At 44.6% G+C, this 27,839-nt stretch overlaps 1 long non-coding RNA gene across 1 annotated transcript; it reads right to left on the bottom strand.

The window, feature by feature from the left end:
* LOC109495304 lies at nucleotides 1-26,929 on the bottom strand. The gene is made up of 3 exons (XR_006592277.1): nucleotides 26,720-26,929; nucleotides 15,125-15,204; nucleotides 1-236 (listed from the first exon to the last, which is right to left on the bottom strand). It is a non-coding gene; the product is annotated as an uncharacterized LOC109495304 (long non-coding RNA).
* Nucleotides 26,930-27,839: the final 910 nt, after the last annotated feature.

Below are 27,839 nucleotides of genomic sequence, written 5' to 3'. Positions count from 1 at the left end.
CAAAAAACTACACAGCATGGGGTGGTGATAGGTAATTTCCAGCAGATATGCCCTTGTTTCCTTGGGGACCCTCCCAAGAGGGTCCTGGGGCATGGTGTCCAGGGAGGTGGAGGCTCTGTCCAGGCGGAGACCCAGATATTGCCTAGATGTCAGCTCCCAGGGCCCATCTGTCTTTCCTCGGTGGTGGTTGCAAGGGGAAGGGGAGCAGGAAGTGTCCAATCAAAGCATGTGTCCTCCTGGGAGAGGCCAAGGCAGCTGTAAGCAATCACACCCTGTCCTGTGCAGGAATACCCACCCTGGCCAGGGACCCTTGTAAAATCAGATTTCCCTGATTTTGTAAATCTTGTAAAACCAGATTTCTGCACATTTGCTGCCAATTAGGAAGATGAGACCTCCCGCTTCTGACCTGGACAGCCCCTCCTTCTTGCCAGGTGACCTTACCCTGGGCCATTCCCCATTCCTAGCCTCTTCCCTTGTCAGTGATCCATAAACCCTGTGCAGCTCCAACATTTCTGTGCCTCCAGGTGGCTGGGGACAGTGCAAGAGCAGGAGAGAAGACAGCCCCCTCTTTCAGCCTTCCCTTCCAGCCCCCCCCCCCCACCACAGAACCCCCCAGAGTGACATCACTGAAGTCAGGACTGGCCCATGACCATAGTCTTCTCTCTCTCCTGAGGGCAGGGCAGCATGCACCTGTAACTCGCACCCGCTGCCTGTGGCTGTAGGGATTGGAAAGCAGGCATCTGCTCCCAAATCAACTCTCTTTCTGTAAGAGTTTTAGTGAGCTGTAACCGACATGCCACACAGTTCACCCATTTAAAGCGTAAATCATTATAGTGATTTTTACTACATTCACAGAGTTGTGTAGCCATCACCACAATTTTATTTAGTTTCATTATTTTAATTTTGTTTTTTTGAGAGAGAGAGCGCAAGTAAGGGAGGGGCAGAGAGAGAGGGGGACACAGTGTCTGAAGCGGGCTCCACGCTGACAGCAAAGAGCCTGATGCGGGGCTCAAACTCACTGTGAGATCATGACCTGAGCCGAAGTGAGACGCTCAACTGACTGAGCCACCCAGGTGCCCCACCACAGTCCATTTTAAAACATCTTCATTATCCCCAGAAGAAACCCCCTGTTGGCAGTCACTCCCCATTTCACCCCAAGCTGCACCCTCGGCCCTAGGCAACCACTAATTTACTGTCTGTCTCTATGGATTTTCCTATTCTGAACATTCCATATAAACAGTTTGGTTTCTTTCATTTAGCATGATGTTTTCAAGGTTCATCCATAGTGTGGTATCGACACTTCATTTCTACAGCCAAATAATATTCCATTCTATGGTTATACCACGTTTTGTTTACCCACATATCAATTGATGGACATTTGAGTTGTTTCTACTTTTTGGTTATTACAAGTAATTCTAATTGACTCTTTTTTTTAATTTGTTGTTTTTAAGATTTTTTTAAATTTTTTTATTTATTTTTGCGACAGAGAGACAAAGCATGAGCAGGGGAGGGGCAGAGAGAGAGGGAGACACAGAATCGGAAGCAGGCTCCAGGCTCTGAGGTGTCAGCACAGAGCCCGATGCAGGGCTCGAACCCACAGACCGTGAGATCATGACCTGAGCCGAAATCGGACGCTTAACCGACTGAGCCACCCAGGCATCCCTAAGATTTATTTTTAAGTAATCTCATCACCCAACGTGGGGCTCAAACTCACAATTCCGAGATCAAGAGTTGTATGCTCTACAGACTGAACCTTCCAGGTGTACCTCTAATTGATTCTTAATGTTTGCCAGGAGCACAGTATTAAGAGTGGAACTACACATGTCACCTCCCTAGCCCAGGACCACAGGGGCGAAGTCTAGCCCTCTAGCCAGGCATTCAGGGTTGTCCATCATGTGCCAACCTCTTCACCCTCCTCACTTGCTATTCTTCCCACCTACATATAAAGGCCCTAAGTTTTGAAACACTACACTGGCTTCTCTACCTGTAAACCTTGCTAAGGCCTCGCCTCTGCCCTTCCTGCGTGTCCCTGGTTCACCCCACAGCATATTTAAACTCAGTCCATCTCTCAAGGTCAGCCAAAATCACACCTCCCCAAGATGTCCTCCTTAATTGCCAATGGCCCAGAAGGAATTCTCCCAGCCACTCCCTGGGGGCCCAAAGTACACAAACTGTCCCTAACTGGTCTTACTGTTGATGCTTTATTCTTTATCCTTTACCCCAGAGAGTTATAGAGGCCCACAGCATCAGGGGAAGAACCTCAGAGGGAGTAATCCTGAACTCAAAGAGAGAGCTCCAGGACCAGGGACACAGCCTGGGCAAAGGCATAATGGCCAGTAGGGGCCATGTGAAGAGACAAGAGGGGAACATAAGTGTTGGAAGCAGTGATGGGGCAGGGGGGGAGGGAACCATGGTCCTCAAGAGACTCAGTGGGGACTCAGAGCAGGAAACAGGGCTTGTTTGAAGTCTGAGCGGGGCAGAGAAGGTAGATGGGTCAGAAGGTTGAGGGAGTGGGGAGGATTCCCAAACACCAAGGGAGCCGAGGACAGAACAGCCTTGCTAGGACATTTCACAGCATGAGGGATATCAGGGACACTTAAAGAAATTCAAATGGAGAAAAAAAATCTCTTAGAGTCAATGACCAAACTTTAATTTTCTAAATGAACCATTCACACAGTTGACTAAATTTACTGACTTGTCCAAAACATATATCATGTCACGCTGTGGGATGAGGGGAGGAGTGGAGTCATGGGGTCTGAGAATGTTAGAGGGGCCAGGCCTCCAGGGACCCCAACCTTCCCTGTGTCCTCAGCCTCCCTCTCTCTGTTTCCCTCTTTCAGGTTCACCATTCTAGATTATGTTTCTGGGGCACCAGGGTGGCTCAGTAGGTTAAGCAGTTAAGCACCTGACTCTTGGTTTCGGCTCAGGTCATGATCTCATGGTTTGTGAGTTCAAGTTCCACATGGGGCTCTGCACTGATGGTGCAGAGCCTGCTTGGGATTGTCTCTCTCCTTCTGTCTCTCCCCTGCTCATACTCTCTCTCTTTCTCTCTCCCTCTCTCTCAAAATAAATAAAACTTAAAAAAAATAGATTATGTTTCCATGTCTGTTCAAATTGATTATAAAGAGAAATAAAAGCAGATCTAGTAAAATTGCACGTAAGTCTTCAAAATATTCAAACCAACTCCTGTAACGTGCTCTAAATGGTATAAAATGTTTGAAGAACTGTTTTGGTTGATACACTTGCTAGATTCTGTGAATTGCTTAGTCTGAAAAATAGAGCAGTGTTCTTAAGATACTAAAAGAAGGCATATCAGAAAATTATTCAGTGGGGGCACCAGGGTGGCTCAGTTGGTTAAATGTCCAACTTCGGATCAGGTCATGATCTCACAGTTTGCAAGTTTGAGCCCCGCATCAGGCTCTGTGCTGACAGCACAGAGCCTGGAGCCTGCTTTGGATTCTGTGTGTGTGTGTCTCTCTCTCTGCCCCTCCCCATTCATGCTCCGTATCTCTCTCTCTCTCTCTCTCTCTCTCTCTCTCTCAAAAATAAATAAACATTAAAGGAATGCACTTGGGATGAGCAGGTGATGTATGGAAGTGTTGAATCACCATATTATACTAATAACTAATATCATACTGTATGTTAACTAATTGGAAGAAAGAAAAGGAAAAGAAAAGAAAAGAAAAGAAAAGAAAAGAAAAGAAAAGAAAAGAAAAGAAAAGAAAGAAAGAAAGAAAGAAAGGAAGAAAGAAAGAAAGAAAGAAAGAAAGAAAAAAAGAGGGACACCTGGGTGACTCAGTTGGTTAACCATAAGACTCTTGATTTCAGCTCAGGCCATGATCTCACGGTTCATGAGTTCGAGCCTCGAATTGGGCTCTGTGCTGATGGTGAGGAGCCTGATTGGAATTCTCTCTCTCGCCGTCTCTCAAAATAAATAAATAGACCTAAAAAATTAAAAATGAAAGAAAGAAAGAAAGAAAGAAAGAAAGAAAGAAAGAAAGAAAGAAAGAAAGAAAGAGAAAAGGAAAAAAAGGAGAAGAGACAAGACAAGACAAGACAAGACGAGACAAGACAAGACAAGACAAGACAAGACAAGAAAAAAGAAAAGAGGATCCTCTGCTCCCCAGAGGTAGAACAGATGGGATGGGTTCTGGGGAAGTGGGTTCTGATGAAGACCATGCCATAAAGTGGTTAGGGCATGGATGTTGAAGCCAATGTGCCCGAGTTCAGGTCCTCACACTGCCACTTACTTGCTGTGTTCTTTTGGGCAAGTAGCTACCCAACTTCTCTGTGCCTCCATTTCCCTCTTTGTAAAATTGCCTTGGAAAATACTGACCTCAGGTAGTTGAAAGGATGAGGTCTGATAAAGAAGTCAAAGCAGGTAAAGAACTTGGAATGTGGCTGGCCCATACTGATGCTTTGTTATTATCAACAATGAGAGGAGCTACCCCCAAGGGTTGATCAGGACCTTAGATTCTGGGGCCGGGAAGATGTATGTTTGAATCATTGGTTTACCTCTCACTAGCTATGACTTTTCTTGGGAAAATTCTGCCCTGGTAGGCACTCTCAGCAGCAAGTGAGTGTGAACCCAACTCACGTTGCCTCAGGCATAACTGAGAAGCCAAGCTGTAGAACTGGTCCATCTGGATGCTGGCTCCATTTTCCTGCAATATCCTTGGCCCTGTGCTTGCTTGGAGATCCAGAAGGAGGCAGAGAGCAAAAGGAGAGTAGAGTCAGGATCTCAGAGGCTGTGGTAGCTAAGCCCTGAGATGGTCAGGTTGGGCTCTAGGCACTCTTCCCATGCCCACTCCTAACCCAGTAAAGGATACCAGCCCAAGAGATGGGAGCAGATGGGTCCGCAGAGGTTGGTGCAAGAGTGTTATCACTACCTCATCCTCAACTTTGGACCCCCACCTTTCCCAGTCCTCCTCTATTCCCCCTCCCAGTCTGGTTGAGCCAGCTGTTCTCTGCCATCATGCTCTGCACTTAAAACCTGAACTTTGGACAAAGCCCAGGCTCACCTGTGTGTAGACACCTCCTTCAACCCAGCCCTGGAGCCCTGGATTTCTAAGCCATCGAAGCTAAGTGGTGTAAGAGAACTAGGAGGAGCTGGGGCTGAGTGACCTGGGTTCTGATCCTGTTCCCTGCCCAACCATGTGAACTTAAGATTTTCACCAGCTATACCTCCTCCTTGTCTATGAAATAAAAAAATATTATACCTGCATGGAAGGTCATTCTCTTCTCCATGGAGGAATTCCTTCCATATGGACTTTGAGGTGAGGGATCAGAGACCCAGCCTCCATAGAGGCTTCCTTGCCTTCTGAGGGGGAAGGAGGTTAGCAGTGATCCCCTCCACACCTGCCACTTAGGACCTGCTCACTTGGAGAAGCCCTGATATAGCCCAGGCCACTGAAGACCCCTGGAGACCCACTTTTCAGGACCTCCCTCAAGGATGTGAATTCAAGGATGTTCATGAGGAGGCATGAGCCAAGATGCTCACTGAAGCTTTGTTGGGACTAGTTGGGAAACTAGAAATTATCCAAACATGTCCGTGGGAAATGGTATGTCCACTCTATGGCCTACAGTGCAGCCATTTTAAGAAGAATGAAGTAGAGAGGTGCTTGGATGGCTCAGTCAGTAGAGCATGTGGCTCTTGATCTCAGGGTTGTGAGTTTGAGCTCCACATTGAGTGTAAAGATTACTTAAAAATAAAATCTTTAGGGGCACCTGGGTGGCTCAGTTGGTTGAGCATCCAACTTCAGCTCAGGTCACGATCCCATGGTTCGTGAATTCAAGCCCCACATCAGGCTCACTGCTGTCAGCCTGTCAGCACAGAGCCCACTTGCAATCCTCTGTCCCCCTCTCTCTGCCCCTCACCTTGCTTGCTCTCTCTCAAAGATAAATATTTTTAAAATAATAATAAAAAATAAATAAAATCTTAAAAAAAGATTTTTAATAAAAAATAAAAAAGGATGAGCTGGAAACTACCCAAATAGCCATCAACAGTGAAAGAATAACTATACTGTAGTATATTCATAGAATGGAATACTACTCAGGAATAAAAAACTGAACAAACTATAATTATATACAACAGTATGGGTGATTCTCACTAACATCATGATGCATGAAGAAACTGAATGCAAAAGAGTATATACTTGGGGTGTCTGGGGGGCACAGTCAGTTAAGTGTCCAACTCTTCATTTCCACTCAGGTCATGATCTCACAATTTGCGAGTTCGAGCCCCACATAGGACTCTGTGCTGATGGCGTGGAGCCTACTTGGGATTCTCTCTCTTCCCTCTCTCTCTGCCAACTGGTGCACACACACACGTGCTCTCTCTCCCTCTCTCTCTTTCTCAAAATAAATAAATAAACTTTAAAAAAAGAGTAGGGGAGGGGCGCCCAGGTGGCTCAGTCGGTTAAGTGTCTGACTTCAGCTCAGGTCATGATCTCATGGTTCGTGGGTTCGAGCCCATGTCAGGCTGTGTGCTAACAGCTCAGAGCCTGGAGCCTGCTTCGGATTCTGTGTCTCCCTCTCTCTCTGCCCCTCCCCCGCTCACGCTCCATCTCACTCTATCAAAAATAAATAAATGTAAAAAATATATATATAAAAAAAAAAAGAGTAGGGGTGCCTGGGTGGCTCAGTTTAAGTGTCCAACTTCGGCTCAGGTCATGATCTCATGGTTCATGGGTCTGAGCCCTGCATTAGGCTCTGTGCTGACAGCTTGGAGCCTGCTTCAGATTCTGTGTCTCCCTCTCTCTCTGCCCTTCCCGACTTATGCTCTGTCTCTCTCTCTCTCAAAATAAATATTTTTTAAAAAAGAGTATATACCGTATGATTCTATTTTCTTTTTTTTTTTCAACGTTTTTTATTTATTTTTGGGACAGAGAGAGACAGAGCATGAACGGGGGAGGGGCAGAGAGAGAGGGAGACACAGAATCGGAAACAGGCTCCAGGCTCCGAGCCATCAGCCCAGAGCCTGACGTGGGGCTCTAACTCACGGACCGCGAGATCGTGACCTGGCTGAAGTCGGAGCTTAACCAACTGCACCACCCAGGCGCCCCTCTATTTTCTATAAATTTTAAAATCTGGCACCACTAGTCTATGAAGTTCAAAGTCAGGGTCATGGTTATAGAGAAGGGGAACAAGGGGAACAAGGGGAACTCTGGGTACCGGTTACAAAAATGTGTTCACTTAGCAAAAACTCAGCAAGCTGTATACTTTCGATTACTGCATTTTTCATACATATATTTCAATTAAAAGTAGGAATTTTCCAATATAATCATTAAGGGGAAGAGTCAAACTGCAGAATAATATGCACAGATGATTCCATTTATGTAAAACATCAATCACCATAAAATAAGACCCCCTATTTCTTTATGTTCATCAAGGTATATAAACATCTAGAAAAAGATTAGGACAGGTATCCTCCCATTTGATGAATGAGGATTATTTCTAATGTGGAGATTGGGATGAGTGGGGCAGAGATGTAAGCTGTCAAAAAGATTTTAGTTGTACTGTGATTGTTTGAATTTTTATATGAAAAATATATCCTTTAACAATGTTTATCATTAAAAGAAGAGAAGAAGGAGGAAGAAGAGGAAAACCTAGAGAGATGAAATGTAGGAAGTGCCTCTGGGGAGGACAGTGAGCAACTTGAAAAGACCAGATTCCCTGAAGGGCCAGGGTCTGCATGAGGAAGAGCAATGGACAGAAACAGGTAGAGTATGCACTTGACAAAGTGGAGATACACAAAGGCAAGGGTCCCCTGTGGGTCCTGGGAGTAGCCCCATCCCACCTACTATGAGATTCTTTCTTCTATTCTTATTATGAAAAGAATCCATGAGGGGTGCCTGGGTGGCTCAGTCAGTTAAGCGTCCATCTCTTGATTTCAGCTCAGGTCATGATCTCACGATCTCACGGTTCGTGAGTTTGAGCCCCACGTTGGGCTCTGTGCTGGCAGTGTGGAGCCAGCTTGGGATCCACGGTCTCCCTCTCTCTCTGCGCCTCTCCAACTTGCACTCTCTTCCTCTCTCTCTCAAAAATAAATAAACTTAAAAAAAAAACAACATTTCCTAAATCTTTGGTAATTTCCACTTTCAGAATTTTGCTAAGTTATAGGATATAATTATATCATGGGAATTCATTGAATATGTCATTTCCAAATAAGATGAAACACTGAAACTTTAATTGCTAAACAAGTCTTGGTTTACTTACTTTTGACTTCTTATCACAGAGGAACTAAAGATATTTGGACCTGTTAGAAAACATGTCTTGTGCCACATTGAAAAATTATGCTATGGGGAAATGTATGTTTCTAGACATTATGAAATGTATTCACCAAGTTACCAATCTAAAGAATGCTGCTGTAACATATCATAATGGCTTACTTTTTAGTTCACAATTGCTTACTTCTTGATTTTCCCTAAAATTCAGATTTCTAAGGATTAAGAATTCCAAGTAATGTGTATAACTAAAACTACTAGCAATAGTAAGGGAACATCTCTGTATACAAAGAAAATAGGCTGTGTTTTTGGGTAAGCAAGGTATGAGGTATGGAGATGAATTTTTAAGGGAAATGAAAATAATTTTGTCCTAAAGTAAAGCTAGTGATTTCAGAATGGGAAAAAGGAGCATAAAGAACAAAATGGTATAGAAATTTGGCAAGAATTTTCCCTTGTGTAGTCAAGTTGGCTAAAATTGACTTGCTATTATAAGGATTTTTAAAACAAGCTTTAATAGCAATAGTATACTTGTGAACCTTTCTTTCATTGCTAAAAGGATGTAGTTTTGAGTATCGCTCTGCTTCTGATAAGAGATTGTGAAAGGTTTTTCTTTTCTTTTTTTAAAATTTTTTAATGTTTATTTATTTTTGAGACAGAGAGAGACAGAGCATGAATGGGGGAGGGTCAGACACAGAGGCAGACACAGAATCCGAAGCAGGCTCCAGGCTCTGAGCTGTCGGCACGGAGCCCGACGCGGGGCTCGAACTCACAGATCGTGAGATCATGACCTGAGCCAAAGTCAGAGGCTCAACCGACTGAGCCACCCAGGCGCCCCAAAAGGTTTTTCTTTACCTTTTAAGTAATCTGGCTAGAAATCAAGGAATTTGTGTTTTCTCAAAAGAATTTCCTATGCTTCATGTTGTCTTTGTCCAGTCTTTGATTACCTAAGAAAGTTGAATCTTCCCTACTAAGAGCTAAAGTCTTTTTTTACAATTATGTAACTTTCTATATTTGCCTACAAAGTCTTTTACTGTCATTTTGGTTAAATGCATAACTAAGTAGGGGCGCCTGGGTGGCTCAGCCGATTAAGCACCCAACTTCCGCTCAGGACATGATCTCGTGGTTTGTGAGTTCCAGCTCCATGTTGGGCTCTGTACTGTTTGGTGCTGACAGCTTGAAGCCTGGCGCCTGTCTTTGGATTCTGTGTCTCCCTCTCTCTCTGCCCCTCCCCTGCTCATGCTCTGTCTCTCTGTCTTTCTTTCTCTCTCTCTCAAAAATAAATAAACATTAAAAAAAAACTTTAAAAATGTATAACTAGGCATTGTTTCACAGTGACTTATAATCCTATTTAATCAAGCATCCAAAAATTTTGATATTTTTTACAAATTCCCCCCCAAAATCAAATTTCAAATGAAGACTTGCTGACTTCAAACTAACTTTGAGTTTACCCAGAAGGTCCCTGGACCATCTTAAGAGATCTGTTTTCTGGGGCGCCTGGGTGGCTCAATCAGTTAAGTGTCCTTGGCTCAGGTCATGATCTCATGGTCCGTGAGTTCAAGCCCCGCATCAGGCTTTGTGCTGACAGCTCAGAGTCTGGGGTCTGCTTCGGATTCTGTGTCTCCCTCTCTCTCTGACCCTCCCCTGTTCATGCTCTGTCTCTCTGTCTCAAAAATAAATAAACATTAAAAAAAAATAAAAAAAAAAGAGATCTGTTTTCTCTCCTTATAAAACGAGATACATTAAAATAATTAGACATATTTGATATATTAAATGGGAAGCATTGTCAAGTAAGAAGTAATATTAAATCTTCTTTATGTTGTATTTATATAAGTATATAAGTGTTTGAGAAATTGTATGAAACTTCTAAAATTCTGATATATCCTGGCAAAATGTTGTCAGTCATAAATCTAGATATCATCTTGAAATGTTGTATGTCACAGAAATAACCAAATTTCATTGTCAACTGCATTGTAATGAACTCTAATAAGATCTTTAACCATGGCCATTTTTAAGTCTTCTCTTAGTTACAGCTATTGTTTTACTCTGAAGCTTTTGCAAAAGTGCTTCATCTTCAGTGAGATTCACAGAAAGGACTCTGACAAGTACAGGTTTGTGATGACATTCAGATCCTACCATTGAACAGATGAGAATGTACAGAACTCAGGGGCACCTGGGTGGCTCAATCCATTAAGCGTCTGACTTTGGCTCCCGAAGTTTGTGAATTCAATCCCTGTTTTGGGCTCTCTGCTGTAAGCACGGACCCCACTTCAGATCCTCTGCCCCCCGTCCCTGCACCCGCTCCCTGACCCTTCCACAGCTTGCACTTTCTCTCTCTCAAAAATAAATAAAAACATTTTAAAAAATGTTCAAAACTCTAATGGAGAAACTGATGGCTTCATAAAACTGCTAACACAAGATCGAGATCAATAAGAATTACATGAAACTGAACAGATGAGGATGATTATAATTTTTATGAATTTTTGTTTGAAACATTGTTGGTTCTTTAATGTTTTGCTGTCTCCAGATTTAAAGAAACCTCTTCTCTTAAGCTATATATGACTTACAGCAATTTGGTAAAGTATATCTTTATGAACAAAGAGAAAACAACTACTCTTTCTCCCTGCCCAATAATTCCAAAATTAGAAAACTCTCAGTGAGTATTCTTATTTTTATGGCAATATAGTTATTTGCATAAGCTCAACAAGAATCTGTTCTCCTTAGGGTGCCTGGATGGCTGGGTCTGTTAAGCATCTGACTTGGGCTCATGTCATGATCTCAAGGTTTGTGGATTCAAGGCCTGCATCAGGCTCTCTGTCCCCCTCTCTCTCTGCCCCTCGCCTGCTTGTGTTCTCTCTCTCTCTCCCTCTCTCTCTCTCTCTCTCTCTCTCTCTCTCTCTCTCAAAAATAAACGTTAAAAAAAAAAAGGAGGGGCACCTGGGTGACTCGGTCGTTAAGCATCTAACTTCGGCTCAGGTCATGATCTCACCATTCATGAGGTCAAGTCCCACACTGGATGAGCTGGAGCCTTGCATCAGATGAACCTCACTTCTTTCTCCCACACTCTCTCTCTGCCCCTCGTGGGATTCTCTTTCTCTCTCTCTGCCCTCGCTTACTTGTGCCTTCCCTCTCTCAATTAAAAAAATACAGAATTTGTTCTCCTTGTAATAGGACACATTTGGAAATATTGGTTATATTACCAGACTTTGACTGCAATGTCATATTTGAGAGAAATGTATATAGATTCAGATATGACCAGACAGCTTTAAGAAACTAAGGTTGACTTTATGGAGCTAATAAAATTTGGAAAAATCAGCCTGGTACCTTGCTTACAAAGTTCTAGGCAGCCTTACCAGGTGAGCAAGGGCAATCACTTCCAGGTACGCCCAGGAACGCCAGGATATTTGGGGGACATCAAGAAGACAAGAATTCACCCAATTTATAGGTATTCCAGGTGAAGTCTGACGGCAAATTCTTGGCTTGGCTTCTTAGCCTGGAGAGACTTTTAAAAGGTTAATCTGAGATTTCTTATGAAAAGTTCCAGGAGCGCCTGGCTGGCTCGATTGGTAGAGCATGTGACTCTTGATCTCAGGGTTGTAAGTTAGAACCCCACATTGGGTGTAGAGGTTACTTAAAAATTTAAAAATCTTGGGGCACCCGGCTGGCTCAGTTGGAAGAGCATGTGACTCAGGGTTGTGAATTCGAGCCCCACGTGGGCTGTAGAGATTACTTAAATAAATACAACTTTAAAAAATGGTAATAATAAATCATAAAATTTAAAAATCTTTAAAAAAAGAGAGAGAAAATTTCCAGCAAAGCGGACTTAAAAGAGCATATAAGGTCAATCACTGTTCTTGCTGCACTTTTGCAAATAATCGGGCCAATTTTATTGAAATTAGACTTAATTTGCAAATAAGTTAGTCTTATTATGCTTATCTTTGCTAGAAATGGGGGTGATTGTAGAGAAAAGTTACATTTCAATAGAAACTATAATACACACTTGGGTATATTAGATTCTAGTTCTGTTAAGCATCTTTGAAGTTTGGTTTTTCTGCCTGTAAACTAGACTGGATTTCTTCTTATTTTTTCCAATATCTGGCTGCAAGTCTCCAGACTAATGCTTCCAATTTTTCTCCCATCCTTCCGAGTTGAACTCACTGAGAACTAGAACTGTTCTTTTCTTAAAGGCACACAAGCTAAAATGGTACATGATATAAGCTTCAGAGAAATCATTAAAATAGCTCATATATGGACAATCTTGCTGTTACTATGGGCCACTCAGAAAGATCTCCAGATCTCCCCCACTTGTGCTCTCTTTCTCTGTCTCTCAAATAAATGAAATTTTAAAGAAATTTTTTAAAGAAGAAAGAAAAATCTCCAGAGACATTCACACTACAAATCAGGAAAATCATTCAGATTGCCACTGCCTGCCCTCACTCCCTCTGAAGATGCTTCAAGCCCAGCACCTAAAAGCATCTCAACTGGCTGCCTTCAGAACTCAGAACCTGGGATTATAATTAATCTGCTCCAATTATTAACCATTTGCTATTGTTGTTGTTATTTCCATAGAAATGCCTCTTGTCAAGTAGGCATTTGCTTGCTCAATATAGGTCTAATTTGGTGAACCCACCTGTATCACCACCTCCTGAAATAAACACAGCCTTCTAACTAAACTGACCTATTCTCAGGACTAAGAGACTGGCTCAATAAGATATGGACCAATCCACCAACTCAAGACAGCTTCAAACCTATGACACGGGATGGCCCAAAATATCAACATTTCCACAATATTGCCCAAATCCTTATGCAGATTTCCAGGGCTCCCAAGATCACTGACTTGCTTTCATGGCTCTTGGCAAGACCCTTCAAGCTTGGGACGTGGTTACAGACTGGATTTCAGACTACTGCCTGTATAATTATTATAAAATTTGCTACTATAATCCTATTTAGATGTGTGCTTTCTGAGTTATGACCCCTGATGTTTAGTTCATCAGCTACCCAGGCAGTTAACGTCTTCACCATTGACTCTGATGCCTTGGCATTACAGGGTGGGTTGTGGTGTTAACCCTGATCATTGGTGGTGGTGTTTTTTTGTTTTTTCTTTCTTTTTTGTAATGCAAGTACCTGATTTAAGCTTTGATTACCTAGGAATCCACTTTAAAGAGGCATCCATTCCAGATGGCTACCTTGAAGAAACACAAGGCCAGCCACACCACAAGATAAAAAACCAGGCCACCTCCCCTCCACTGACACTTCTTTGTTCTAGAGATCTTTGTAGATTTTGATAACTGTCCATTTGGGCTACTTGCTTTTCCTCTTTCCATGCTTTAAATTCCTCCTCTTATATTTTGTTTGTTTGTTTGTTTATTTATTATTTTAGAGAGAGACACTGCAAGCAGGGGAGAGGAGCAGAAGGAAAGAGAGAGAGAGGGAGGGAGGAAGGGAGAGAGAGACAGAGAGAGAGAGACAGAGACAGAGACAGAGACAGACAGAGAGAATTTCAAGTAGGCTCCACACTTAGCAAGGAGCCTGATGCAGGGCTCAGTTTCACGACCCTGGGATCATGACCTGAGCCAAAATCAAAAGTCAGACACTCAACCGTTTGAGCCACCTAAGTGCCCCTCTGTTCTTATATTTTAAATTCAGCAATAGAGAATGAGCCTCAGAAACCCTAAGCCCCCATTCTCTACCCCAATAAAAGCAGAACCCCAGCCTCTTGCTAGCTCTCTCTCATGCTCGCTCTCTCTCTCTCTCTCTCTCTCTCTCTCCCTACAACCTCACTGTGTGGCCCCAAGTGTGTCATGTAATTTCCAGGTCTCATAAGTAATAAACCTTTTTTTTTTTTCCAAAGTTTCCCGATGGTTCTGCTGAAAGGCATCTTGCTATCATGGTAAGAACCACAAGGGCTGGTCCAGCCACAACATTGTTCATTGATAGGCTGAGACCTGCACACAACACTGATCTTTGAGAGTCCTGCTGAGATCACCCAGCAGAGGGCTGCCTTCCTGAAGACAGCTGGACTCAGAGCAGGTGGTGGCCACAATTTCCCCTTGTGGGGCTTTGGCCAAGGAGATGGTCTCACTAGGTCTAGCTCATTTCTCCTGGAGTCTCTGACGCTCCCCAGCCTCCTCGCAATCTGCAGAAGGCCCACTGCCCACGCCTTAAATGGAACTACCACATCTTCCCACTTGGAAACCTTCCCCCCCAACATCTGCTCCACCCGGTCACCTCCTTTCCCACACTGCCTGAACCCTACCTCTGCAAGGCCCTCACCATGTCTGCCTGTCCATTCAGGGGCCACCGCCCCAACCACAGGGTCCCTGTGTAGTCAGCTCTCTCGAGATGAACTCTGCCCACTGAAACCACTGGGATCCTTTTCTATATAAGCCGGCTGACCTTTATGGGGCCTGCCTCAGTCTACCATATGGTGTAACAATACTGACCCTCCCAAAGGAAAGATCTTGGGGGCTCAATCAGGCTGTCCATTAGAACTTTCTGTGATCAAGGAAATATATTATGTCTGTGCTATCCAATGTGGTAGCCATTAACCACACATGGCTATTAAGCACTTGAAATGTGGCTAGTGTAGCATCAACTGATTTCTTAATTTAATTGTCATTAAGTAAGTTTTATTTTTTAAATTTACCTTTATTTATTTCGAGAGAAACATGGAGAGAGAGTGGAGGAGGGGCAGAGAAAGAGGGAGAGAGACAGAATCCCAAGCAGGCTCCACACTGTCAGCACAGATTCCAATGCGGGGCTTGAACTCATGAACTGTGAGATCATGACCTGAGCCGAAATCAAGAGTCGAACACTCAACTGACTGAGCCACCCAGTGGCCCCTAATTCTCATTATTTTAAATTTAAGTAGCCACATGTGTATAGGACAGTAGCAGAGATACCTTTTTCCTTGGTCTCCTTGCAGAATGGTCTTCCTCCTTTATAGCTCCATATTCCAAGGTGTTTATGGCAAATGGATGGCCTTTGAGAAACCAAAAAAATATTAGCCCATGCCCACTCAGTTCAGGGCCAAAAGGAATCGCTCAAGATTCACAGAAACTGGCTCTTGTCAAGTCCCCGTGGACTTGAGAGAGAAAAGAGCTCTCTTCCAGGACCACATTCTGTCTCATAAGTACCACTGACCTCTGCTCCATCCCTCAGACTACAGGCCCCTCAAAGCTTCCAGAGAGAACCCCTGCCCATCTCCTTTCACCCCCAGAACACCCTCTGGGGCAGACAGGGAGGGTTGTGATGCTATTATCATTTCACAAATGAGTAAAGTGAGGCCGGCCCAGGGCAGGACAGAGCAACTCACCCAAGACACCAAGCTACTCAGAGACAGATGGAAGTAGGACTGAGGCCCAGGTTACTCCTTAGCCTCTCCCAGCCTCAGCCCACCCTCTCACCCCCACCACTCCCCTCTGTGGGTGATGGGAGCAGGACAACCAGGAATCATTTTGAAAAAGGTAAGCTCTGACACTTATCATACAACCCAGAAATTCCACTTCTGGGTGTTTACCATCAAGAATGTGGGGCACCTGGCTGGCCCAGTCGGTAGAGCACACAACTCTTGATCTCACAATTGTGAGTTCAAGCTCCACACTGGATGTAGAGCCTAATTAAAAAAAAAAAAAAAAGAGGGGCGTCTGGGTGGCTTAGTCGGTTAAGCACCCAACTTCAGCCCAGGTCATGATCTCACAGTTCATGAGTTTGAGACCCCTGTCAGGCTCTGCACTGTCAGCGCAGAACCGACTTCGGATCCTCAGTCTCCCTCTCTTTCTGCCCTTCCTACGCTTGCTCCCACGTGCGCGCTCCTTCTCTCTCAAAATAAATGAACTTAAAAAAAATAGGAACATACCTCCACACAAAAACTTGTATGAGAATGCACATAGCAACTTTATTAATAATAGTCAAAAACCAGAAACAAGCCAAACGCCCATTAGCAGGCCCATCAAACTGGAAGACCCACACGACGGAATGCTACTGACAAGTAAAAAGGAAAGAAATGCCAGCATACTCATCACAAATAAACCTCACAGACATTATGTTCGGTGAAGGAAGCCAGATACCAAAGATCACCTACTGTATGATTCTATTCACATGAAATTTCCAGGAGAGGCAAAACTATAGTGGTAGGAAGTATACCGGTAGCTGCCAGGGGCCAGGGTTGGGAAGAAGAGATTGACTACAAAGGGGCTCGAGGGAATGCTTTGGGGCAATGAAAATGTTCCACATCTTGACTGTGGTGGTGGTTACACACTTGTAAATATTTGTCAGAACTCATATCATTAATCTTAAAATTATGAATTTATACCACTGTTTTAAAAGTTGTAGGGTAAGGGGGCACCTGACTGGCTGAGTCGGTAGAGCACGTGACTCTTGATCTCTGGGTTGTGAGTTCGACCCCCCACACTGAGTGTAGAGATCACTTTAAAAATAAAATATTTAGGGGTACCTGGGTGGTTCAGTCAGGCAATTAAGCGTCCGACTTCGGCCCAGGGCATGATCTCGCGGTTCCTGAGTTTGAGCCCCACGTTGGGCTCTGTGCTCACAGCTCAGAGTCTGGAGCCTGCTTTGGATTCTGTGTCTCTCTCTCTGCCCCTCCCCCACTCACACTCTGTCCCTCTCTCTCTCTCAAAAATAAATAAAAAATTAATTAATTAATTAATTAATTAAAACATTTTTAAAAATAAAATAAAATAAAAGTTGTAGAGTGGGGAGATAAGAGCTGGCAATGTGTGGGCACACCTTTCCAGGAAAGAGCGTTGTTCTCTCTCCTCAGCTCTCTGTGACAGCACAGCCCTGGCTCACATGAGCGGGCCCTTGAGCCCATCTAGAGATGGGAGAAAGGGCTGACTGTGAGGAAGAAGGGTAGTTCTGCGGTACCCCCTCCCTGCCCGTTTGGGAAGGCTCTGAGTGTTCCCAGGAAAGGGAGACCTAGGTCGTACTCAGAGTAGAGCCCACCAACCTGGGGGTGAGGGCGAGGCCCTCTCTCCTCTGTGTTTCTGTTTCCTCATGTGTGAAATGAATGTGGGGGCCACACGGCTCACAGTGTGTTCCATGAAACAGTGGTCATGCAAGATTCTCTATGAAAAGCATCCCTCGTTCAAATAACTACATAAAACCTCCCTTGCTGGTTCTTGGATACTCACAATACACATTAACTTCTTAAAGGCTCTGAAGAGTCTTGCAGAAAAGGAACCTGTTTCACTCTGATTAATCCCAATTTCCTCAAATTTGCTCCTTTTTTCACAGAACTCAGAAACATCCTGGAAGGGCTGGGGCAGGCCTTAGAGTCTGGATTTTAGGCTTAAAGGATCAGAGGTCCAATCTCAATTCCCTCTGGGGCAGGCATTGCTCAGGGCTAGAAAGGGATAGGTCCTGGAAACCCAGCCCCATCCTCCTACCTGCAATTCCCCCACCACCACACACACACACAACACCTTGCCTAATGTGACCATTTGTCAATCAGCTAGTGGGCGGATGGTGCAAGGTGTTCTAACTCAACCAGGATGGAGGGAGCCACGGGAACAATTTCACCTCCCAGAGGCCCAGGGATTGAGAAAGACTGGGACAGGGCAGTGATACCACAGGTCCAGCTTGTTGGTCTCTAGCTGCCTCCAGATACCAGCGCAGAGTGTTTCCTCTCAGTGTATTAGAGGTCGGGGGTGGGGGGGGGGCACAGCATCCAGTGCAAGCTGTAAGAAGAGCTCAGCTGCTACCCAGGACCTCTGACTTCTAGAGGGATGACCCCAGGAAAGCTCACAAGAAAACTTGGCCCTTTGGAATAAAGCCTTCCCACTGCGCTAGAACCTACTATGACTCCCTATTGCCCTAGTGTCCTCCATTCCCTGCCCGCTGCTTCTGACCTAACTCAGGCCTCATCACCTCTACCTGCCGGGGAATCACCTGTCTCAAATGTCCAGCACTGGGTACTCACACACAGTAGTGCACATGAGTGTGTTGTTGAAAAATGATCTCTGTGCTCTGGAGCCGAAATACAAAACATGGAGACAAAGTTTGGGATAAAGAGGAACAGCTGCTTTTTGCTTTGGCAGGCAAAGGAGGCTGCAGCAGGCTAAGGCCTTCAAAACTGCAAGGCTGCCCAGAGGAAGTGGCTGGGTTTATAGGGAAATACAGGATCTGTCCAGTTTCCACTGGGATCGTGTACCTGCTGCCACCCTCCTTTGTCATGTCCTCAGGATGGAGTTCCTGCAACAAAAGGCCAGGAAGGGGGGTACCTAGCTGGCTTAGTCAGTGGAGCATGTGACCCTTGATCTCAGGGTTGTGAGTTCAAGCCCCACACTGGGTGTAGAGATTACCAAAGAAAGTAAATAAAACTTAAAAACAGGGGTGGGTGCCTGGATGGCTCAGTTGGTGCCTGACTCTTAGTTTTGGCTCAGGTCATGATCTCACGATTCCGTGGGATCGAGCCCCAGAGTCTGCTTGGTATTCTCTCTCCCTCTCTCTCTGCCCACCCACCTCAAAATAAATACTGAAATGAAATGAAATAAAATGAAGTAATGAAATGAAATGAAATAAAATAAAATAAAATAAAATAAAATAAAATAAAATAAAATAAAATAAAATTTTAAAAGGTCAAGAAGGGAGGAGGGGAGGTCTGCAGAAGAGAAGGATAAGGTTACTTTAAAATGAAGCTTTGCTGGGGTGCCTGGGTGGCTCAGTCGGTTGAGCACCTGACTTTGGCTCAGGTCATGATCTCACAGCTCTGTGGGTTCGAGCCCCACATTGGGCTCTGTGCTGACGGCTCAGAGCCTGGAGCCTGCTTTGGATTCTGTGTCTCCCTCTCTCTGCCCCTAACCCACTTGCATTCTGTCTCTGTCTCTCTCAAAAATAAATAAACATTAAAAAAAAATTTTTTTTTTTTTTAAATAGAATGAAGCTTTGCTGGGGCACCTGGGTGGCTCAGTCAGTTAAGCTTCTGACTTTGGCTCAGGTCACGATCTCACAGTTCCTGGGATCTCACAGTTCCTGGGATCTCACAGTTCCTGGGATCAAGCCCCACATTGGGTTCTGTGCTGACAGCTCAGAGCCTGGAGCCTGCTAGAGATTCTGTGCCTGCCTCTCTCTCTGCCCCTCCCCTGCTCGTGCTCTGTCTCTCAACAATAAATAAATGTTAAAAAAAAAATTAAAATGAAGCTTTGCTAAAGCATTAGTGCAGCCATTTTGATTTTTGTTCAACTTTATGCTTTTAAGTGTTTTTTTTTTGTTTGTTGTTGTTTTTTAACATTTATTCATTTTTGAGACTGAGAGAGAGAGAGCATGAACAGGGGAGGGTCAGAGGAAGAGGGAGACATAGAATCTGAAACAGGCTCCAGGCTCTGAGCTGTCAGCACAGAGCCCGATGCGGGGCTCGAACCCACAGACCGCGAGATCATGACCTGAGCTGAAGCCGGATGCTTAACCGACTGAGCCACCCAGGCACCCCTGTTGTTGTTTTTTAAAGTTTATTTATTTATTTTGAGATAGAGCGCAGGAGAAGGGCAGAGAGAGAAGAGAGAGAATTCCAAGCAGGCTCTGCACTGTGCCACCCCTGGGACTTGATCTCACAAACCGTAAGATGGTGACCTGAGCAGAAGCAAGAGTCGGACACTTAACCGACAGAACCACCCAGGCACCCCTTGTAAGAGGTTTCAACTGTACTGTCACACATTCAGCATTAGCACAGGGGCAGGAAGGGGGACAGAGAGGATCAGCAGTTCCCTGCTTTTGTCCAGTACACTTCATTTCAAATTTCTGAAAAGTATTCACACTATTTACTTTGTTCTCTCTTGCTAATGCCTCTGTGTGGTAGGCTGAGCAGGAATCATCCCTCCCATTTCCTTGAGGGTAAAACTGAGATCAAGAGTAGTCAAGAGGTTGACACAAGATAAAGGACAAGCTGAGAGACCAACGACATAAGTTTGGGGCTCCTGGCCCTGAGCAGGCCCCACCTTTCCAAAGGCTCTGGAAACAATCCCCAGCAATTGGGGTGCATTTGGACTTTCACACGTGCTTAACTTTCAGCCCAAGTCGCTCTAATTATAGCTGCCTCTTTTGCCAGCAACACTCAATTTTTTTCCCAGAGAATATTCTCCTGGGAAACAAGCGCCCTCTGGCGGCTTCCTCGGGTGTTATGCCTATGCCCACCGGGGAGAAGAGTGGCAGAAAACAAGTCCTCAACCTTTTCGGGAAAGAAACAGGACCCTAGGGACCTGCCTCACTGCCCCCCCCCCCCCGCCCCCACTCCCACCAAGCCATAAGTCCAGTCCATCTTCCATGGGGAAAGGCGAGAGGAATGACAGTTTCTCAGAGGCCCTTTCTAAACCCGCTACCTTCACGGTAAAACTCATATTCTTAGTCTTCATCCATTCTCCACACATTACTCCTCATCACCGTTAGCCAGGTTCCACACAGCGGCTGCGTAAGAGCTTCTGGCTTACCCAGGAGGCCCTAGGCACTCTCTCTACACCCAGTTCCCACCCTTAAGGGTCCAAATGGCTCCTTCTATCATGACCTCTCTAGAGCCTCTCTTTTTAGGAGCAATTTGAGGTAGGAGTTAAATCTGGAGAATAGTGTCCTGTAACAAGTGAAGTAAACGTTTCTAGAAGGGAGTAGTCAACTGTATCCAGTGTTGTAATGGACAGTTTCTGGACAAAATAAGACAAGGCGCGTGCGTTGGTCACTAGATTCAGCAAAATGAAGATTCCCTGAAAAACTTGCCATATGCCATTTTCACAGAGTGGAGAGGATGAATGTCTGATTGGAGTGGGTTCAAGGCAAAATGGGAAGAGAGAAATTACAGACTCCTTTTTTTAGTTTAACTGTGAAGGGAAAGAATATAGCTGGAAGGGAAAGTGGTGTATCAAGGGAAGGTTTTATTTCCTATTTTTATATTTATTTATATAATTTTTTAAGTTCATTTATTTATTTTGAGAGAGACACAGACAGTACAGGCGGGGGAGGGACAGATGGAGAGGGAGAGAGATAGAAACCCAAGCAGGCTCTGAGCTGCCAGTGCAGAGCCCAAAACAGGGCCCGAACCCACGAAACCATGAAAGCATGACCTGAGCGGAAACCAAGAGTCAGATGCTTAACCTACTGAGCCACCCAGGCACATATATATATATATATATATATATATATATATATATATATATACACACACACACATATATATATATACACGTATATATATATATAATTTAATAACAATTTTATTATTGACAATAAACATTTCACCGATATATACCATTTACACAGAAAAGTGAACAAATCAGGAGCATGCAGCTCAATGAATTGCCACAGGGTGAACCCATTCATGCTACTAGCACCCAGCTTAAGAAACCATTTGACCTGTTCCCAAAAGTTTTCCTTGCATCCCCTTCCAGTTACCCCCCAGACCCCCTCCTCCCCAGACAACCAGTACCCTCACTTCTACCACCAAAGATTAAAAAGCAGGATTTCTATTTTTGTTTAATTTTTTAATATTTATTTATTTTGGAGAGAGAGAGAGACAGAGTGTGAGCAGGGGAGGGGCAGAGAAGGAGACACAGAATCTGAAGCAGACTCCAGGCTCTGAGCTGTCAGCACAGAGCCCAATGCGGGGCTTGAACTCAAGAACGCTGAGATCATGACCTGAGCCAAAGTCAGACGCTTAACCTAGGGAGCCACCCAGGCGCCCCTGGACTTCTATTTTTTCAACATTGTATATCAGTGGAATCAACAGCATGCCCTCTTCTGCATCTGGCTTATGTTCAATATGGATTCTGAGATTCAGCCATATTGTGGGTAGTTCTTTCCTTTTATTGATGTATGTGAGAACCCCCATTTACCCATTCTATTGTTGGTAGGCATTTGGGTCGTTCTGTGCTTGGGGCTAAAATGATAATGAAGCCTTGGACATTTAAGTGCTCTTTGATGTGCTTATGGGCCATACTGTACCTTCTGTGCCATCTCTTACCTTCCCAGAGCCTTCCTGTGGCTACTTCCTTACCTCCCACCTTTCTCACCCACACAACATGACCAAGACTCCATTTGGCCACCTTCCATGACTCCCTTCAGGGCACATCTCAACCATGGACTGGCCACTCCCTCCCTTGTGGTTCCCTCCCCAGCCCCACCTTCACAGACCTCCTCTGCTACACACCCAGTTCTTCAACTCTGGTGCTCCCAAGACATGGTTTCCAAAACACTCTTTGCACACCCTCAATGGACTTATCATCCTCATGCTAATGAACCCTAAATCTCTCTCCTGAGTGCCAAGCCCATATAGTACACAAGCACAAATTGAAACTCATCAAATTCCTCCAAGAACTGTGCTGCCTATTGTTGAAATAGTTACCATCCACCCAGTTGCTTAAGTCATTACCTAGGAATCATTCTAGACTCCTTCCTCCCCCTTCCCCCCTCAACTCTCAGTTATCAAAATCCAATGAGCTCTACCTCCTTCCCAAGGTCACTCCCTTCCTCCTATTGCTAAAGCCCCAGCCTTGGCTCAGGATATCACCCTTTCTCAACAGAACTGTTTGAACAGCCCCCACCTTGCAGGCTTCTCCACTCTCCCCACTGACCCACCCTGATCCCATTATCACTCACCATCTGCACCCTCCACTGTCCACAGGCCCAACCCTTTGGCAAGCTCTAGGTCCTAAGAACTGACTCCTTCCTCCCACTTGGATCCCTCACAAACACTCCCTTGTGCCCATTCTAAGACTTGGCTAGAGCAACTCAGAAATAGTTCCCAAGAAGTGCTGTTGTACCTCCTAGCTTCTGAGGGCTCCTCCTCCTCCTCAGAAAGCACCCTACCTCACCCCACCCCAAATTCCCCTTTTCCGGGGACCTACACCAAGAACTATGCCAGCCTTCCAGCTTCGGCAGCAGCTCTAATCTCCTTTGGGAAGTGCCCCACCTCCTCCAGCCTTCCCCATCTCCATCTCCTCCCCTCCTCCAGGTCCTACCACCCCTGCACCAAGGGCAACAATTATCATGGTGATGATCCCATTATTGTAAGCCCCCTGAGGGTAGAGATTGCCGGCATTTTATTTCAAACCCTGGGTTTGTCCTAGTAAGCAATAAATAAATATTTGTTGAAGGCATGAATACAAGAATAGGGATGCTGAACCAAGTATTAAGCGCCCTGAACAGAAGCAGAGGGGAGAAAATTTTCAGATTTAACGGAGGAAAATATTTGAAATAGTGCTACTGGGCAGGGGAGGGTACCATGGACCTTGGGATCTGCCATAGCAGCGAGGCCTAAATAGTGTCTGGCTAGCGCTGGGGTGCTTGTGAGGGAAAAAGGAGATGGAGGAGAGGAGGGTGCCTCACAGTAAAGGATCTGGTGTCCTGGGCCACAGGTTTTGGGCTTCAGCCTGTCACTGTTGCTTTTCAAATTATAGGTTGTAGGCCACCATAACATTTTGACATTAATCCTCATAACCAGGATTTTTTTTTAAGTGACATAAAATAAAATAGAAAATCGCTGTATTGCATGTAGTATGAATAAATGATGCAATGGAAACATTTTGCAATGTGTGTTCTGGACCAAGGGTCTAAAATGTATGGAAGCCCCTGCTTTAAGTGACATGGGAGGTACAGGAAGGGTTTTGAGCAGTGGGTGGGAGGAAGAGATCAGATTTGCATTTACAAAATCACTTGGGGCCAGGGGATGGGAGTCCAGATAGACCAGGGCACAGTGGGGAGGAAGAACTAGAAGATGATGGTGCCATTTCCTGCCAAGGGCACTGGGGAGGGTAATAGGTTTTAAAGGAAAGGGATGTGAACTTGAGGGGAGTGGAGCTGAATTGCCAGTGGGCCATTCTAGGTGGATTCAGATGAGGGGCTGGAACTCAGGAGGGAGATTCCTACTGGAGACAGGAACTTGGGAATAAAGCTGAAGAAGCAGTAGGAGTGGGTGAAACAGTTCAGGAAGCAGCCATGAAAAAATGGAGGGGCTCCTGCTAGAAAAGTCTGTCATTTTGGAGCAAACATCTAGCTATGGGACGACGTGGCCTGTGCTCAGAATATCATCCAGCAAAACTTGTTACCCACCACAACACAGTACAAATACAAATACAAATTATGTATTAAAATAATGTGTGTGGTCCTCAATGTCCTTAAAATCCATATAGCTCAGTGGTTCCCCAACCTGGCTGTGTATCGGAACAATTCAGGGAGCTTTCTGAGTGTACTGATTCCAGGCAGGGCCCCACACTGAAACTGCAAAATCAAAATATCTAAGGGAGACCAGAGGATCTGTATTTTCAAAAAAGCTCCCCAAACTGGTGGCCATTAAAAAAAAACAAAAATGGGGCACCTGGGTGGCGCAGTCGGTTAAGCGTCCGACTTCAGCCAGGTCACGATCTCGCGGTCTGGGAGTTCGAGCCCCGCGTCGGGCTCTGGGCTGATGGCTCAGAGCCTGGAGCCTGTTTCCGATTCTGTGTCTCCCTCTCTCTCTGCCCCTCCCCTGTTCATGCTCTGTCTCTCTCTATCCCAAAAATAAATAAACGTTGAAAAAAAAAAACAAAAATAAGGAACTCTCTGTAATAATGAACCAACTCCAAGATAATATAAAGTAGTAAAAAGCAATGTTCAGGACAATGTTTATAACACATCACTGTCTGTGAAAAATCAAAAGTGTATATGGGAGAGGCAGGAAATGTTCAGTCAGTTGAGCATCAGACTTCAGCTCAGGTCATGGTCTTGCAGTTCGTGAGTTTGAGCCCTACGTCAGGCTCTGTGCTGGCAGTGAAGAAGGAGCCTACTTCAGATTCTGTCTCTCTCTCTCTCTCTCTCTCTCTGCCCCTCCCCTGCTCATGTTTTTTTCTTCTCTCTCAAAAATAAACAAACATTTTTTTAAAAAGTATATTTTGGAGAATATATACTTGTTAGCATAGACACAGACTCCAGGAGGTACAAAAACAAAACAAAACAAAACAAAAAAAACCTGGCCACAGTGGTGACCAACAGGAAAGAAAACAGGGTAGCTGGGACAGGGATAAGAAGATTTATTCTAGGCCTTTTTGGGCACCACTTGAATTTGGACCATATAAACGGATGATCTACTCAACAAATAAATCCCCAGATGATTGTGATGTAGAACCAGAATTTGGGAACCTCTGATTGTAGGTACTCCTCACCTGACAGCATCTAAGACACTGGTTATACAGCCTCCTAAATAGCTCATTTCACCTTGGAAAGCTCTGTTAGTTCTGACCCTCCCTCTTAGTTTAAACTGAATCCTTCCAGCCTCTGGGGGGCTCCTGCAAATAAACCCAAACCTGCTACCAGTACAGTTGGGATAAAGGAGAATGGGCACATGTAAAACATTAAATCAGAAAAGGAATGTTTCTTTTTCCAAAGAAATGAAGTCTGATAAATTGATGGGAAATTATTTGGACTTCCTGTTTGTTTCTAACAAGGGAAATCCCTTCTCCAAACAAAATGAATAGGGCACTCCAATACCTAATGCAGATTCAAAGGCCAAGTTTCTGCTTGGGTCACTCCCTCTGTTAAGTGGCTGACTCTTGGTTTCAGATCACATCATGATCTCACAGTTTGTGAGTTCGAGCCCCAAATTGGGCTCTGAGCTGACAGCACGGACCCTGCTTAGGATTCTCTCTTCTCTCTCTCTGTCCTCTCCCCCCAGCCCCCACAATGCGCTTTCGCTCTCCAAAATAAATAAATACACATTTAAAAATAAATAAATAAAGTCAAGTTTCTGTGGTTGCCAAGGAGTGGCAGGGAGGAGACTGGAACCCTGCTGGGACATCTCACTGAGAGAAACAGTGTGGCCCACCTCTGTCAGGAACCACCTCTGTCAGGAGGCCCACTTCTCCCCCTCTGCATCACCTCCTCCCCAGTTGCCACCATCTCACAGCAGGACCTTGTGATCCCCCCCAAACTTGTCTCCCCAGCTCTACCACTGCTGCTCTGAAATCAATTCCATACTCTGCAGCCAGGGTTATCTTCTTAAAATGCAAACGTAGGGGCATTTCTAGCTCTCTGAAATAAATAAATGTTTAAAAAAAAATTTTTTTTTAATGTAAATGTAAACCCCGTAGCCTTTGAGATAAAGTCCAAGTTCTGCAAGCCCTTGCAGAGTCTGGGCCTTCCTCAGCCTCTTCTCCCATTGTTCTCTGCTAAGCACAGGGGACTCCTTCCAGCCTCAGAGCCTTTGCTTAGGGCCTATCCCTCTGCCCAGAACACTCTCTCCCACCTCCTAAGGGCTTATCCTTCTGGATATTTCCTCAAGGACATACTAGATAAGATCAGATTCCCTTCTTAAACACTCAAAGCATTCATACTTTTTCTTTTGTATTTTTCCCCCCCACAGAGATCCCACTTTTTCTTTATAGCATGTACTGAGAAGTCCTCTGAGCCAAGCACTGGCTGGTACTATAAGGGGGAAAGAAGGCAAAGTCCCTATCCTTTTAAGTTTATAGTCATTTGGGTAGACACACCTGATTAAATAATCACAGAAACAAATGTGAACATACGGTGCCTGGATGGTGGATGATACCAGGGGAAGATATCGGTTAGGATGTCTGAGAGTAGAGCTTTCTTGGAAAGGGTGGATGTTTGCTGATTGAAGTGACAATGGAGGTGAGAAGGACACTTCAGGCAAATGTCCAGAGAAACACTGACCCTGTTTGGATCTGGCAAATTGGCAGGCTCTTAGTAGAGACTGAACGAATGAGCAAAAAGTGACTTGCCTCAAAGCAGAATCATATTGGAACTCAGACCTGTCAGTTCAGTGCAGGCTTCTTCCCTTCCCCTACTGCTCCTCCTGGATTTTGGAGAACATGCCGACGTGAATGGGGGAAAGGGTTTGGTGACGTTATTATGCTTTTCCTTTTGCTTCAATTTCACATTTCTGACACATCATGTTTTTATTCCAGTACTTGGACTCGCTGGTGGAAATTCTTCAGTATGTTAATCCACTTGGGCTGATCTCATTCAGGCAATGTCTGCTCAGACAAGGAGGGGGAGCTTTCCATTCCTTTGTCTCTGAAACAAATATGGATTGTATAGTTACAATGCACAAACATGCAAAAAACTTAAAATGTTGACAGTTGTGTCTTTGATGGCGGTAAAATTACACATGATATTTTAAATTGTGCTATCTGTATTTTCTAAGGCTATAGTTATTTTGTATTATTTGTATAGTACACATCTTTGAAAGCAAAAGCTTTTTAAAGAAACAATTTAGGGATGCCTGGGTGGATCAGTGGGTTGAGCATCTGACTCTTGATTTTGGCTCAGGTCATGATCTTACAGTTTCAAGAGTTAGAGCCCCTTGTCAGTCCAGCTCTGTGCTGACGCTGACAATTCCTCTCTCTGCCCCTCCCCTGCTCACACTCTCTCTAGCTCTCTCAAAATAAACTTTTAAAAAAGAAAAAAAACAAACCACTTCATTTAATGAATTTAATGGTTGGCCCTAAGCAGAGGTAAGGGTCATAATCTCCGCCAGACACCTAAATTAAATATACAATGTAAAGCAGAGCGTTGGCTCTGAACATGCTGTCTACAGACAAGTTCTCTTTGCAGCCTGATCACTGTACCTATGGCCCTCTTATAAAATCATTCATTCTAGGACCTGCCACTGATGCAGGGGAT

This window comes from Felis catus, chromosome A2 (assembly GCF_018350175.1).
Source record: "Felis catus isolate Fca126 chromosome A2, F.catus_Fca126_mat1.0, whole genome shotgun sequence".
Classification (NCBI taxonomy): domain Eukaryota; kingdom Metazoa; phylum Chordata; class Mammalia; order Carnivora; family Felidae; genus Felis; species Felis catus.
Note: the sequence above shows the minus strand (reverse complement) of the source record. Positions and strands in the feature narration are given on the sequence as shown.